Source organism: Podarcis gaigeae, assembly GCF_964106915.1.
Source record: "Podarcis gaigeae genome assembly, chromosome: 3".
NCBI classification, from domain to species: Eukaryota; Metazoa; Chordata; class Lepidosauria; order Squamata; family Lacertidae; genus Podarcis; species Podarcis gaigeae.
The window spans coordinates 13,319,769-13,325,768 of NC_139680.1; positions in this window are offsets into that span (position 1 = coordinate 13,319,769).

Below are 6,000 nucleotides of genomic sequence, written 5' to 3' on the forward strand. Positions count from 1 at the left end.
CTGTGTGAGTGTCTGGAGGCGGTTGGAGGATGGATGGCGGCTAACAGATTGAGGTTGAATCCTGACAAGACAGAAGTACTGTTTTGGGGGGACAGGAGGAGGGCAGGTGTGCAGGATTCCCTGGTCCTGAATGGGGCAACTGTGCCCTTGAAGGAACAGGTGCGCAGCCTGGGAATCATTCTGGACTCACAGCTGTCCATGGAGGCACAGGTCAAATCTGTGTCCAGGACAGCTGTTTACCAGCTCCATCTGGTACGCAGGCTGAGATCCTACCTGCCAGCGGACTGCCTCGCCAGAGTGGTGCATGCTCTGGTTATCTCCTGATTGGACTACTGCAATGCGCTCTACGTGGGGCTACCTTTGAAGGTGGCCCAGAAACTACCACTAATCTAAAACGCGGCAGCTAGACTGGTGACTGGGAGCGGCCGCTGAGACCACATAACACCAGTCTTAAAAGACCTACATTGGCTCCCAGTGTGTCTCCGAGCACAATTCAAAGTGTTGGTGCTGACCTTTAAAGCTCTAAATGGCTTCGGTCTGGTATATCTGAAGGAGTGTCTCCACCCCCATCGTTCTACCTGGACACTGAGGTCCAGCACTGAGGGCTTTCTGGTGGTTCCCTCATTGCGAGAAGCCAAGTTGCAGGGAACCAGGCAGAGGGCCTTCTCGGTAGTGGCGCCCTCCCTGTGGAACGCCCTCCCACCAGATGTCAAAGAGAACAACAACTACCAGACTTTTGGAAGACATCTGAAAGCAGCCCTGTTTAGGGAAGCTTTTAATGTTTGATGTATTACAGTATTTTAGTATTCTTTTGGAAGCCGCCCAGACTGGCTGGGGAAACCCAGCCAGATGGACGGGGTATTAATAATAATAATAATAATAATAATAATAATAATAATAATAATAATAATAATTTATTATTATTAGATCAGGCAGAGCACAGGCTTAATGTTTCAAATATATACAAACAGCTTTACCCCATAAGGGAGATTTACCCAGTGACTGCAGTTAGCAGTCCAGGTGTTCACAGGATGAAAGGAAGATGGAAAAGAGAGACAGTGGCAGCATGTCTTGGCCTTTTACCAGGTCTGGAAAGGTCACGCCCACCCACTAGTGACATGCAAGGAAGGATGCTCCAGCCAGAAGAAACAGGAAGTCTTGACTGGCTGGACCAAACATTCCTTTGCATGTCCACTCTAGCAAAACAAGGAATGTTGCCTTGACTGCTCTCAGTGAATTACATCCCACAATTCTTACCTTCGTTCACACCATACCTTTAAAAGCACACGGCTTCCGCCAAAGAATCCTGTGAATTGTGGTTTACCCTTCATGGAGCTACAATTTCCAGCAGGGACGTCTTACCCATAGAGGCTAGTGGCGTGGGGCGCCAGGGCACCAAGTGCTGGAGGGCGCCAGGGAAGAGGCAGAGACTGGATGCAGTGTGGTGTAGTGGTTAAGAGTGGTGGACTTGTAATCTGGTGAACCGGGTTCGATTCCCCGCTCCTCCACATGCAGCTGCTGGGTGACCTTGGGCCAGTCACACTTCTTTGAAGTCTCTCAGCCCCACTTAGCTCACAGAGTGTTTGTTGTGAGGGAGGAAGGGAAAGGAGAATGTTAGCCGCTTTGAGACTCCTTAAAGGGAGTCATAAAGTGGGGTATCAAATCCAAACTACTACTCCTCCTCCTCCTCCTCTTCTTCTTCTTCTTCTTCTTCTTCTTCTTCTTCTTCTTCCCCATCAGCAGCACCATCCTCCCTAAAAAAATTCTGGTAAACGGGGGTGGGGGGTGGGCACCAGAGGGAGCTTTCACCGCGGCACCGGATATGCTTAAGACGGCCCTGATTTCCAGTACCCTTCATGAAAGTAAGGGCCCAAATTTTCTCTGGGGGAAGACGTTAACTTTAAGTCTTTAGTGCAGATGTGACCTTTGTCAAGCTAGGCTGCATTCCAGCATGCTAAAGCCAGAGGTTCCTTGTCTCTCTCACACATGAACACACATCTCCATCGAGATAAGCAAGGGGCATTTTCACAGTTCAGCAGCACATCCCAGCCAGGCGAAAACACTTGAGAATTGCACAAGGGCAAGGCTGGTGAGGTGTGGTGCCTGGGGAACATCTTAGTGGCTGGGTAGAGAGGTCCAGAAGGTGGCATTTGGCTCCCACTCTAAAATGTGAGTATTCCTCTTGACATAGGATTACTTTAAAACAAATGGCTTGTGTTTAGTGGCAGTTTGCTTATTTGGGCCTCAAAGCTAAATCATAAAGCTGTAAAGTGTACTGCCATTGGGCTTACTTAGGAACTGGGTGTGCTCGCTTAGCACATTTAGATGGTCTCTCACACCCTGTGGCCTTCAGCTCATGCTGATGATCTGCAGCTTCAGGTGACAGTGACTGGGGCCTATTTATTTTGCACAGCTCTGCTCGCTCCGACTTGGGGACTGTCAGGTGCTTTTCACACATCAAACGGCATGAAAATGACTTTCCGTAATTGGAAATGAGTGAACTGAGGTGAACCCGACAGCAAAATAGCCTTATAGTGCAATCCTATGCATGAAGACGTTCTGTAGCTCGATGGCGAAGCCTCTGTAATCCATGTAGACGCTTCCAGATTCAGTTCTGGCATTTGTGGGTAGGACTGGGAATGCCAACTTCCTGAAACCCTGGAAAGCTGCTGCTAGCCAGTTTCAACAGTATTGAGCTAGATGGACCAATTGCTTGTCTCGGTATAAGGCAGTCTCAGCTGCATGAACAATGGTCAGGGATGATGGGAGTTGTAGTCCAGCAATATCTAGAGGGCCACATGGCATTCAGGGTTACAGCCTAAGCCAGGTTTACTCAACCTCAGCCCTCCAGATGTTTTTGGCCTACAACTCCCATGACCCCTAGCTAGCAGGACCAGTGGTCAGGGATGATGGGAATTGTAGTCTCAAAACATCTGGAGCGAGTGTGGTGTAGTGGTTAAGAGCGGTAGTCTCGTAATCTGGGGAACCGGGTTCGAGTCTCCGCTCCTCCACATGCACCTGCTGGGTGACCTTGGGCCAGTCACACTTCTCTGAAGTCTCTCAGCATCACTCACCTCACAGAGTGTTTGTTGTGGGGGAAGAAGGGAAAGGAGATTGTTAGCCGCTTTGAGGCTCCTTAGGGATAAAGTGGGATATCAAATACAAACTCTTCTTCTTCTTCTTCTTCTGGAGGGCCAAGGTTGAGGAAGCCTGGCCTAAGCCAATAAGTGGGTGTTGCTGCCAAATAAGCATACACAGGAGCAGGCTATATACTGAGTTACTGCTGCAATAGCTTATGTACAGTAAAGCATACAGCATGGGTAGGCAAACTAAGGCCCGGGGGCCAGATGCGGCCCAATCGCCTTCTTAATCCAGTCCACGGACAGTCCGGTAATCGGCATGTTTTTACATGAGTAGAATGTGTCCTTTTATTTAAAATGCATCTCTGGGTTATTTGTGGGGCATAGTAATTCGTTCATTCCCCCTCCCCCGAAAAAAATATACTCTGGCCCACCACATGGTCTGAGGGACGGTGGACCAGCCCATAGCTGAAAAAGGTTGCTGACCCCTGGCATACAGGAACCTGTGCCTAACAATATAATAATAAATACATTATTTAATATAATATAAATCTAATAGATTATGGGTGCTGTAATCCTTTGTGAATATTGTGACTTTTCTTGTGGTTGTGCTGTTTAGCCTATTTTTTAAAGTTGCTTTATCATTAGTGTTTTTGATTGGTTGATTGGTGGTTGATTGGTTAATTATTATATATGATTTATGTTGTGGTTGTGGTGTTACTATTTATGATATGGAAGCAGCTTTGTGACTCATGGGAGCGAAAAGAGGCACAACAACAAGAAGAAGGTGCTCTAATAAGAATTTTTACAAAAAACAACAACACACAAACAAAAGTTGTCAAGTGCATCTTAATGAAATCATTGGTGGGTCATGTTCCAATAGGAGGGATTTGCACAGCAGTATCCTCAGTTAGGAAATAACCGAGCCTGGGAATATTAAGTGCTTAGAAGCTTTTTATTTCGACTGGATGTCAGATGCTCACCTTGAAACCCTGTGTTGTTAGAGGAAGGAACTGCATGCCCAGCTATCCAGTAAAAAGCCCCCACTCTGTGCACATACATCTATATGGATATTCCTGATGGCAAAGTTCTTCCATTTTGGGGCTGGGGCTGAGTATATGCTTGTGCATGTGTTCTGTACATAAGCGGTGAGGAAACTGAGATTTTGTTGTATTGCACCTCCTATCAGCATCAGCCAGCATGGCCATTGGTCAAGGAAGATGGGAGTCAGAGTTGAGCAACATCTGGTGAACCCGAGATATAAATGTTCATTCTTAAGTCAAAACACATTACTGTGGTACCTCGGGTTACAGACGCTTCAGGTTACAGACGCTTCAGGTTACAGACTCTGCTAACACAGAAATAGTACCTCGGGTTAAGAACTTTGCTTCAGGATGAGAACAGAAATCATGCTCCGGCAGCGCGGCAGCAGCAGGAGGCCTCATTAGCTAAAGTGGTGCTTCAGGTTAAGAACAGTTTCTTTTTCCCCCAATTTTTTTTATTGATTTTCCAAATTTATAACAAACATAAACAAACAAACAAACATAAATCCTAACTGTAATAATTCCACTATTATTCATATTGTTAAGTGACTTCCTCAAATCCCCCTGGCTGAGTTTCAATGTATATCATTGTAACAGTTTTCCAAAACTAATTTCTCATAAAATTTACTTAGTTGGGTAAGATCTTTCTTTCTTTTCATATTAACTTTAAACATATTATTCTATGACATCGTATTTAAATCCTAAGCCAATCTGGTACTTGCAAGTATTTCTATTTAAGTTATCTTAGCATATTTAGCTAAATAGTCTTTGAATTTCATCCATTCTTCCTGGTACTCCTCCTCCTTCTGGTCGCGGACTCTTCCGGTCAGGTCGGCTAGCTCCCCAAAGTCCATCATCTTCATCTGCCATTCCTCCACTGTTGTGTTTTCTAGTTCTTAGCCAACAAAATCCTAGCAGCAGTTGTGGCTATAAAAAACAATCTAAAATCTTTCTTGGGCAATTACAGACCTATTATTCCAAGAAGAAAGGCTTCTGGTAGGTTAAGAACAGTTTCATTTAAGAACGGACCTCTGGAACAAATTAAGTACTTAACCCGAAGTACTACTGTATGTTGGGATTTCTGCCCCTCACTTCGGGTTGATTGCTTGGGGTGCAGCCTAGCAATGTCTGCCAACAGCACACCTGCAGCCTTTATTTCTACATGCAGCTATAATTCTCCCTGCAACCACATGGCATCACTTTTCTGAGTATATAACTACAGAAACTCATTTACTCACTCCTCCATTCAAGTTCTGTCACATAAATGAATATGAATATAATTTATTTACAGCCCACCGGCCACAAATCAAAAAGATAAACAGCATGAGACCTAGGAATAGCTGCAGAACTCACTCTCTCTCCACCCACCCACCCACCCACACACAATTTCTTTGCTCCTGTTTGGAACCATGAGGCTGTGCAGGCAAATACGAAATATTGCCGGTTACCAACATTGGCGTTTGTTCTGAAATTCATTATGACTGCACTTCTACGCCTTGCATGTAAAGTGTGGAATCCATAGCTGTCTGCTTAAGGACAGGAACTGTAGCCCAAAAAATTACCGGGGGACCCTGTTGCAAAGCTTGCATGAAGAGATGAATATGGCACCCTCTGTAATAAAGAAATATCTAATTCTGGAATCTTTCCAATATAATGTATTTGCCTTTCCTTTGTCCTCGTGTGCTCATCTGAAGGCTCTCCTATACATCTTCATCAAAGAGCCTTCCAAGGGTTCTCTTGTCATCTGAGGTATAGCAGGGGAGGGGGTTACTAGGGAAAGGGTCTTCCTAGTGGTGGTACCCCAATTGCTCTCACCAAGGAAGGCTCATCTGACACCTACTTTGAAGCCATTTTGGTGCCAGGCTTTTTCATTGAAT